We start from the raw sequence: 11,697 nt of genomic DNA on the forward strand, positions 1-11,697 counted from the left end.
CACATACCTTTCAGATATTTTTTTATAAATCTCTCTGGTATGCAGGTTTCCTCACGATGTTTTCCTTCACCGTTTTAGCAAGTGATAATTAAATTCTAATACGCACATAATTTCGAAAAGTCAGAGGTGCGTGCCTGGGATACATATGGAAATACTAGTAAATATGGAATTGCAAGTAATGTCCCTGTAATGGAAGTGATTATCACAAATTAAGATGCAGATACAGGTATATACATTCGGCGCATACTAATAAGTTTTTTTTCGTGCACTTTATATAAGTACCTACACATATATTATGAGAATTTCTTCCAAACAGTTTTGATATTATGAACATACAGTTTTCTATACATATCAATAAAGCCTAAACTCTTAACTCGATATAGCCGGCCCTAACTCGATTTAACCCCAATTGGGTGTAATTCGATTTAACTCGAGTTAGAAACGAATCAAATCAATGAACGAACTTCTTTGAGAACCTATAATCGGGTTATGATTGGTTCGTAGGAAAATTTTGACAAAAGGGCGAAGACTCTTCGGTTCTTAAAACTTTTCCGATAATATTATCAAGTCTCTTCACTTTGCACGAAGCATTTATTTTATTTCTTGTATTTTTTTCAAAGTCTACCATTTAGCTAAATTATTACTGTTTGTATTGTAGAAGTCGCAAAGTAGCACGCATGCATGGTAATTGATAAACTACCGTTCATGAATAACTGCAACCAACAGGAGTCTTATCAGAAGCTGGTCACGATGCATACACTCAGACTACGATTGCAGTACGCATACACTCCTGAGGACTACGATGATGGCCTTATTCAACCGAACTGCAAGAACGATTTCTCGTTACAAATAGATGTAGCGATAGTACCTACCCGACCGAACTACAATGTTCCACCACCTAGTAACAAGTACAACTTTTTTAACACCCCTACCATATTTGCATATGTTAAAAGACCTCCACATCATATTATATTCCTTAACAAACAGACTAAAAGACCCTTATGTACGGTCCGAACGAGGTAACGCATTTCATACGTATCCTGTATTTTATTCCCGCTTATACAAAGCATAGGAAACCACAAAGGATTTCACGCGCGCTGGGTTTGTGCTCCAGCCTCTTTATTTCTCGCATTTTTCTGGGTGAATATGGCATTAATATTAAGTATGTACCTAAATTCCATATTTGTATACACGTACGTTTAATAGACAACTCGAGTAATAAATAATTTTACACATATATTTTTGGTACGACCGTATATAGGTACATATGTGGACCTTCCGCATGGACTTTCCGCAACTCATCAGCAGCGCTTCTGAATCACGCTAGCAAAGTTTTCTTAATATCTTGCATATATAAAAGCTCCGAACTGAGGCACTTGGGATCACCTCGCCTGGCAGAAAATCTCTTTAAAATAACACAAATACAAACAATCAAGTACACGCAATTGAAAACAATAATGAATGGCGGCATCTTCGCTATCAACATAAGACTTGTTTTACTTCTAAAGCTGACCGCTCTTTGGCTACTATCGCCAGAGCGAATGATTAGTAAGGTTTGTTGTTAAAGCAACTGAGCAGTTGTTCTAGCCACTACCATTCGGGCTTTCCATATTTCTTGAGCTCAAGACGAGCATATTTAATTCGAAAAATATATAAAAAGTCCATTGTCGATGAGCAACTTTGCCTACCAAAGATCGAAATTTGAACATTGTAGTAAATAGAAATAATTAAATTTTCATCATTGGTAAGCACCGTAGGCAAAACAAAGGATAGATTGATTATTAATAACGAAACTTATCGCTAAACATTATCAGAGGCTCAAGCGATAGTACTTAGTAGGTGGACTGCCCAAATGTAGAGGGTAGCATTATATGAGTAGTTCCAAAGGCTGTGTCCATAGAAACCTAATCTCCGACTCATTTTTATTTCCCTGACAACTACCCTGTATTTATTACTCAACGCAGGAAATGGCCAATAGCGATTTCCTTTGCCTAACGACGTTTATTTCCCTTTTCCTGGCAATTTAATTGCTCTTAAAGATATACTCCCTTAATCTTGCTGGCAAAACTAACAATATATATGAATGAAAAGTGTACGATGGTACTTTCTTAAGGTACTTAAATTTCTGGTTGACAAAAGTCAAAAGAGTAAGTAACAACTTGTAGTCTAAGGTGGTAAAACTTTGAAGTTCATCTGCAACATGACAACCATTTAGCCATGTAGCAAAATAAGCAAGCAGCACAGCAACGTGAACACAGCACCGCTACTGCGTTTTACTTTGAACGAGGTATAAGGTAGTTATTTGTATTAGTGTTACTTTTTGGAAATCCATGCCAATAAGTTAGGATTAAGACTGCTTCGCAACAATCCGCTACTAATATGTGTGATGGTATATATTTTAAACCATGCAGTATGTACCACCCTCTCTCCCACAAAGGATGCGTGCAGTAGCAAAAAATTAAAAAAATAAATAAAAAATATACCGTCTGTCCGTCCGTATTGGAGCGAAACACGTGTTGGTTGTGGTGGTATGTATGGTGACACCACCATACATATGTTTTTCCATACATTGGAAAAAATATTTACATGTATTTTTTTTGCTATGATAAATAACATTTACATTATATAGAAAGTATCACCAAATCCAAATCCCCAAAAGTAAAATTCAATGCCACACATCAATTCCATTTAAATGACCTAGTAGCGGAGAATCATACCATCTCAAACACAGCTTCAATTTACTGAAAAGGGAACTAAGGGATAGCTGAATGATTGAGCAGGAATGAGCCTACTAAAAACTAGGACGAGCGTACTGTCTAGGGAATAATATTCGTGCCTACATTTACCTTTATGGAAGGTCGATAATAGCAACTGATTCGGGAACCTTTGGGATTCTTCAACTCCTTGAAATCGTGACGTAATAATATGCTAAATACAGTAAAAGTATATTGAAAAAAGTAAAATAAATTTAAAGATTTATTTTTTTAAATAAAGGAGTAGCAGAGAAGCATGCAGTCCACCTGATGGTAAGTGGTTACTGCCGCGCATGGACATCTTTAATCAACCCCAGAAAGAATTAGATATTTCTACCTGAGGTCAGCCAAAGTTGTTCCGCTACTCCTGAGGGCTAACCGCCTCGAAAAAGTATGTCTCCCTCAACTCATTCTTCTAACCAGAAAACAGCAGCGCTTAACACTGCTGTTATTAGGCAGTAATAGATGTGGCGGTGGTGTCGCCGGAGTTGAACCACAAGAGGTTCTACCACCTTCAAGACTAACTTAACACCATAATGTGATTTTGATGCTTTCATTATCATAATATTTGCTCGCTTTTAATTGTAATCAAAAACTTTTCTATGGTATAAATTTTATCAACCTCTATTAGCTCTTGAGTCTTAGACGGTATCGATTTCAATTGTCCTCTTTCGGGTCACGTACCTAATAGACTATTAAAATATATCGTACCAAGTGGTTTCAAACTAAATTGAAATCGAACTACGTAGACTGGCTGCAGAAAACTTTTCTAAAATCAACATGGACTTCATAGAATTATTTGTTTTGCAAAACAAGTTTTTGCATAACAGCAACTGCACAAAAACATAAAAACTAAAAGAAAATATATTTTGCGTTTGTAAAGCGCTTTTATTGCTACTACAACAATACTGGGGTCGCGGTCCACCTGATGATAAGTGGTCACTATTCCCATAATATACTAGTGGCCCATGACGCCAAATGTAAGACTGATGGCGATGGTACCTCCGATCAAATTATATTGGCTCTACAACCTTTTCAAATAGTCTACATCAGTCAATTTTTCAAAATTTTCTAAAAGACAAAAACTCTTTCATTATTCATTAAGTAAATCGAACAGCAATTACTATGCAAACAAAATTTTTACTGATAACTAACATCACTTTTACAATTTCGATGATCGAACGACACCTTATATTAGTAGAGGGCCCCAATATACGAGCAGGTCGATCTGCACCGAGCTGGTTGAACGTTTTTCTTATATCGAATTAAATATGTTAAAAAATATATTGCAAATGAATTGACTAAAAATGTTTAGTCCCGAGTACCTCACAAATTTATTTTTCTTATACATTACACTGGTTTAGTTTATGGACAGATTACATACCAATCGTAAGTATAAAGCCAAACCAATTGAGTAAAAAATCCTACATAAACATTGTACAGTATTTTCGGTACACTAGACACTACAAAGTAAACAAACCAAGGCATGTCACGGAGAGCATTTAGAAGTTTAAATTGCTGCGGCGCGCTGATTGACGGCTGTTGCGGACGCGTGGACGGGAACTATTGCCGTTCCCGCCCTGAATAGCTACTATACTCTTTATTGCTTGTGCAAAAGGATTAAACTATTAAACGTAAAGATATTTTTTTTCTTGATTGACGGCTGTTGCGGACGCGTGGACGGGAACTATTGCCGTTCCCGCCCCGAATAGCTACTATACTCTTTATTGCTTGTGCAAAAGGATAAAACAATTAAACGTAAAGATAATTTATAACCGATTTATATCTGGTTTGATGGGTCTTGCGGACGCGTGGACGGGAACTATTGCCGTTCCCGCCCGAATACCTACTATACTCTTTATTGCTCGTGCAAAAGGATAAAACAATTAAATGTAAAGATAATTTGTAACCGATTTATATCTGGTCTGATGGCTGTTGCGGACGCGTGGACGGGAACTATTGCCGTTCCCGCCCGAATAGCTACTATACTCTTTATTGCTCGTGCAAAAGGATAAAACAATTAAACGTAAAGATAATTTGTAACCGATTTATATCTGGTCTGATGGCTGTTGCGGACGCGTGGACGGGAACTATTGCCGTTCCCGCCCGAATAGCTACTATACTCTTTATTGCTCGTGCAAAAGGATAAAACAATTAAACGTAAAGATAATTTATAACCGATTTATATCTGGTTTGATGGGTCTTGCGGACGCGTGGACGGGAACTATTGCCGTTCCCGCCCGAATACCTACTATACTCTTTATTGCTCGTGCAAAAGGATAAAACAATTAAATGTAAAGATAATTTGTAACCGATTTATATCTGGTTTGATGGCTCTTGCGGACGCGTGGACGGGAACTATTGCCGTTCCCGCCCGAATAGCTACTATACTCTTTATTGCTCGTGCAAAAGGATAAAACAATTAAACGTAAAGATAATTTGTAACCGATTTATATCTGGTCTGATGGCTGTTGCGGACGCGTGGACGGGAACTATTGCCGTTCCCGCCCGAATAGCTACTATACTCTTTATTGCTCGTGCAAAAGGATAAAACAATTAAACGTAAAGATAATTTGTAACCGATTTATATCTGGTCTGATGGCTCTTGCGGACGCGTGGACGGGAACCATTGCCTTTCCCGCTCCGAATAGCTACTGTTACTCTTTATTGCTTGTGCCAAAGGGTAAAACAATTAAACGTAAAGATAATTTGTTACTGATTTCTTTATATTATACTTTTTATTGCTTGTGTAAAAGGATAAAACTGTTAAACGTAAAGGCTTATAACATAAACCTCCTATAATTTGTTGCTGATTTCTTTCAGCTTTGTCCGCAAAACTTATCCAGCTTCGCATGTTTTTGTCTGCAAAACTTAATAACTAGCTATTGAATTGACTTGAAATTTTACACAATGTTGATTTTCTATTAAAAAAATTGTGATACGAATTTGGAGGCACCACCGCACGTATTCCTTATAATAGCAGTGTTACACGCTACTGTGTTGCGGGTTAAAGGGTGTGGCAAGGGACACATACTCCTTAGCAACGCATCTGTTCCTGTGGCCGACTTCAGAACTTTTATCTTATCTGGGATTATTTACCAATTTCCGTTGGCAGTTATGGTTACTCGCCATCAAATGAACTGCATGGTTGCAAACAAACGCTTCTTTAGTATAAAGTAGCAGAACAAAACGTCAAACAAAATAAGCAAGCCATAACACAAAATTGTAGCTCTTTTAAGCTCGATTGTATTAAACCCAGTGATTTGAATAACAAAATAGTGCAAAGAGTGACAAATACAGTTCGGACGTGGGCCGCCCTTATTGCCTCCGAGACCCTCATCCGTCTAACTCTTACCAACTCGATTGATATTTCCTTTGCGCTGTTTTGTTAGGCTCTATACTCGTATTTCAATACAACAATAGCTTGAAATGAATAGATTGATTTTGGAATAGCGTCGTCAATCTATTGTTCCGCTGTTGGGCTCAGGTCCTTTCAGAATGAGAGGAGTTTAGGTCATAATTCACCACGCTTGCTAAATGCGGGCAGACTTCACACACTCTTGAAAACTCTTAAGCGTCAAGTTTCTTTATTTTATATTTTCTTCCACCATTTAAGCAATACATAATTCATTTGTAAAACCCACATAACGAAGAAAATAAATAAACGCTCTCTACACTCACAGCCCACACTAGGATTCCCTGTGTCGTGGGTGCCATGGACACACACATAGACAAATACACAAACACCCAGACCCAGAAACAGAAATCTAAATTCATCATTTAGATATCTGTCTGGCCGGGTATCGAACCCGGGACCCTTTGCGCTTCAGACCGGTATGGTGGCCGCTCTGCCATGCGGGTCGTCAAATCTGGAGTAAGGTCTACCTCTTATGTAATATATATGAGGCAACCATCTTGATTCGTAGGAATAGCAACGTATCGATTGACTTCTGGTAGAAGCTTTCTTCTGTAACTTTCGTAGTTACAGATCTTCTTGGGCGTCATCCATCAGGTGGACTGTAGGCGCGTTTGCTATTATAACCCTGTAAAAAAATATTGGTACAGTAATCTTCGCCACTTGGCCTATCAAAACACAAAACCTTCAAAAGTCATTATCGCTCAATCTTTAGTAAACGCTCACAATCCAACTCGACGCGAACACAAAATTTCTTTTCCTCTAAATAAAGAATTCTCTTCGTAACTCAACGTCAATCGTTTTCATCAATTTAGCCAACGTTGTCCCGATCCGATATCGTTATACCGCAGCGCCTATCTTACCGATGTGCCTATTTCTTACCGATGTGCCTATCCATTTTATGTTGCTGCCTATTCGATGAAACCGCTCTTATTTTTTATGAATCGAAATATATCTTTGGAGGGCTACCTTTTACGTTTTACGGCCGTGTGGAGTGAGGCCGATGGTTTATAAGCCCTATATCTGTCATAGCTTGTCAGTTTTGTATGTCAATGGAGTTTTTAGTGAGATAAGGGTTGTTTGTTTTTTAACTTTGCGGACTTAACGTTTGATTTACCTTATGTTATTTGTTGTTTTGTTTTAAACATCACATGTTAATGTTTTCTTTGATACGATTAATTACAGTTAACTTAATCAAATTATTTATTTAAAACAATTTTTTATAATATCTGAATGCGGCAATTGGTGCTTTGAATCCTTTGATGTTGCAAATTTAAGTAGACATCGGTGACTATTTTCTAACAGTTGGGCCATGTGCCTTAACGGCAGGTTCACGTTGAAAAAAACTTCCAACTATGTAGAGTTCTAGTTTAAAGGTAGCTATACTGAGAATATTTTTATGAACAACCTTCGAAATTTACAAATTTATAATAACGTGACCTGAATAAGTTATGCGTTCAAATACGGTGCCGAATCAGAAACATTTTGAGTAGACCTTGAATACGAAATAGTATTGACTTTCGGTACCTCAGGCCTACGTATCGGTATTGTATTTATTTAGCCTTCAAACCCTCATCAAGGCCGGATCACTCAGTCTAGGTCTCTAGTTACGTTGTCCTTCATATAACAGTAATATTCTAGCTTCCTAGATTATCTGTCATGTCAGCTTTTGGAAAACAACTTTAAACAAGCTTTTTTTAAATTATTGAAGTAACAAACGAGAATGTCCATTTGATGGTAAGTGACTACTGCCGCCCTTAGACATCTGCAATCAGGCCCAGATGAGTTAAAATTCCTAATTGAGGTTGGTCAAAGATACGTGGCTATCCCTGACGATTAAGTTGTAATGCCTCGGATAAGTATGTCTCCCTTACTACACCCTTCAAACCAAAACACAGCAACACGTAACTGGAATATAGGAGTAGCAGACGAGCATGCAGTCCACCTGAGGATGAGTGGCTATTGCCGCTCCTGGACATCTGTAATTAACCCCAGATAGGATTAGATTTTCCTACCTGACGTCGGCCACAGATGCGCCGTTACCCCTGAGGACTAAGCTGGAACGCCTCTGAAAAGTAAGTCTCCCTTACCACAACCTTCAAACCAGAACACAGCAGCGCTTAACGTCAATGTTATGAGGCATAAAATAGGTGAATATACGATCTTATGACATTCACCAAAATTACAGCTAAACCGAGTCTTTATTTTCCAAAAACTCCAATCCTTACAAGTCCAATTTATTCGAAGGTCAACAATAAAAGAGTGAGAGGCCATTACTTACTGCCTAAGTTAGAAAAAGATAGTTACAACTAAAATTGCTCCTTCAGTAATATATGAGATCGTATTTTATAACAGCCGCCACGCCCTTTGTTGAACAAACAAATAGGTGCTTCGGAAGATTTATGGAGTTTTTCCACTGTTAGTACGGCTAGTATCGTTTCAATAATTTCTTTTGGCGGATTTTTTGTTCTATATAAATATTTCACTAACCACATGGTATAGGTACATTAGATTAGGTATCTAATTAAATGAAAATTAAATCAGTAAAGCTTTTTGTATTCCTAAGTTCTGTCATTATTAAGTGTCATCTACGACTGGGGGAGACCTAAAAGTTTCTCGTGGAAAATTTAGTCATCATTCTATATTTTTACTAGCTGATCCGGCAAACCTTGTGTTGCCATATAAATAAAAAAATGTTAAGGGTAAACTACCCATATCACTTAGGGGTATGAAAAATAGATAATAGCCGATTCTCAGATCTACCGAATATACATATAATATAAATTTGGTGGTGAAAATCGACAAAGCCGTTTCGGAGGAGTACGGTAACTAACATTGTGACACGAGATTTTATATATAAAATAAACAATTTTACTTCTCATGGTTAAAATATAATTTCTTAATAAAAGAGTTGACTGCAAAAAATGATTGTTTTACACCAGTGGGTCTAGAAACTAAAAATGTATAACATAATCTAAATAAGGAATGCTTGTTGCAATTGTTGCTGTGCTATATTTAAAAGAATATTAAAAAACAAAGAATTATTCAACTTTCATACTAAACTTTTACCAATTCTGTAACTGTCCAAAGAGGTCATGAAGCTAAATTTCCTGTCCGTGTTCAAAAGGTCATTAATTTGAAATTCCCATTCACAATAGTGAACACACTTTGAAATAAATAATTAGTCTAGCTAGAATGTAGCTGGTATGAATATTTCAGTACACTACTGTTCTACCACAGAATGTGGCTTTCGGCAAGCCTGAAGGCACAGACAAAGCGAGCGTTCAATTTGTTCCATGGATAACTGAATCTGCACCAATTTTCACTGCTAATATGTGAGATATGTTTTTGTAATGAAAGGAAATGATACAAAGACTAGATGATTTTACATAAGTCACACAGTTCAAATAGAAGGAATTAATAGTTACTTTTGGTCATGGACGGCAGTGACCTAAATGGTCGTTTATCGTACAGTATTTTTATTAACAAGGTAACATACATAAATAAATAAATGAATTTGTATGAAATGTATGCCATAGCATGTAAAGATGCCTACCTATATATATATATATATATATGTAGAAGAGACCTATTATGACTATAGCAGTGATAAAAGTTCGAAATCCTTCCTCTCAATATGATGGTCCAAAGTTTATTACTTCCAATTTTTCGACGTTATGGGCGTATTAAAAATTATCATAACTTGCAACTGTAAAAGACAACATTTTAAAAATCGTACACATAGATGTTCCAAAAAATTGAAGACATTTCAAAGTTGTGTGAAATGCAACCGACTAACCTTAAGCCTATGGCCTAATCCCCTCTTATTCTGAGAGGAGACCGATGCCCAGAAAGGAGCGGTAGATATAAACTAAGCTATGTAAAACTAGTTTCCGTGTATAAGTGCGTTATAAAGAGCTTATGCGTTCCCCGTGGCAGAACAAAGCCTCCAACACTGCAGCCTCCAATTTTGATCCGATAACTGAATACTGCTCCAATTTACATTGCTATTAGTTCAACTGCGGTATGAGTGAGGTATTTTCTCTTTATCTTTAAAAAATCATCATCAACTCATTACTGTTCTTTGTTGGGTACAAATTCAAGAGAGGTAAAAGCCTTTGTGGTTTTAACCAGGTAACACAACGGCCACGCCTGTTTCTGGCTTATAGCACCAGTTATCAAATGTGATTTGTGTTTATTACAAGAATGTGGCATTTGAACTTAATCCTCAGGGACTTCATAATCATCATCACCGTCATCAACCCATTATTGTCTCACTGCTGGGCACCGCGTCTAGCCTAGCTCACCGTCTAGCCTAGTCCACCGTGCTGGTCAAATGCGAATTAGTAGACCTCACATACCTTTGAAAGGTTTTTTTATTTCTCAAGTATGCAGGTTTCTTCACGATATATACCTTCGCCGTTAAGTGATAATTACTATCTAATACGCACATGAATGAAAATTAAGAGGTGCATGCCTGGGGTTTTAAGCTCGGACCCCTCGATCAAGAGGCCGAGTTTCTTAAACACTAGGCTGTCACTGCTTTTCACTTGCAAACTTGAACTCAACCACTTAAATACTCTGATAAGCCCGAAATAGGTACAACATAGGGAAATAAGGCCTAAATATACAGTGTAGCACGAGGCATCCTATCAACACTTTATAGCACAAAAATACGTATCTATATAAAATGCAAGCGTTCAATTTCCTTCAATATCTCGAATGTCGTCGCAATTTACCCGCTACGTCGAGATGCGTTTTGACCCACTTTTTCCTTTCGTCTGTTATAGAAACATAAATGAACCGCGTCTGTGTGTTGAAGAAATTTGGAATTTTATTCTTGGAAATCATGTCTCTCTGAAACAACTGCCTTTGTTTTTGTTTTTAAGTATAGTCCGCCTAAAACTGCTAGTCCGTTCTGAATATAGAAATGAATCGCGTCGCCATAGCAAATTATATGATTATACTTGCTCGCAACAACTTCAGACCGGACTAGCAGTTTGGCGTAGACTTTAACAAGCAGTAGCCTAGTGATACAAGCGATCTTAAGTCTCGCATTCGAGGGGTCAAAGGTTCAAATACTAGGTACCTTACCTCTAATTTTCCTAAATTATATGCGCATTAGAGATTTTTGAAGGTGGTAGAACCCTTTGTGGTTCGACTCCGGCGGCACCACCGCCACACCTATTTCTACCTAATAACAGCAGTGTTAGGCGTTGCTGTGTTCCGGTTTGAAGGGTGTGGTAAGGGAGACATACTTTTCCGAGGCGTTCCAGCTTAGTCCTCAGGGGTAGCGGCGCATCTGTGGCCGACCTCAGGTAGGAATATCTAATCCTATCTGGGGTTGATTACAGATGTCCATGGGCGGCAGTAGCCACTTACCATCAGGTGGACTGCATGCTCGTCTGCTACTCCTATATTATAAAAAAAAAAAAAAAAAAAAAAAAAAAAAAAAAAAAAAAAAAAAAGATTAATTATCACTTACTATAACGAAGAAGAAAAATTCCTGATGTCGCTGGCTGGTTCGAG

Source organism: Epargyreus clarus, unplaced genomic scaffold (assembly GCF_041222505.1).
Source record: "Epargyreus clarus isolate Ecla_fem2 unplaced genomic scaffold, WU_Ecla_fem_2.2 ptg000017l, whole genome shotgun sequence".
Classification (NCBI taxonomy): domain Eukaryota; kingdom Metazoa; phylum Arthropoda; class Insecta; order Lepidoptera; family Hesperiidae; genus Epargyreus; species Epargyreus clarus.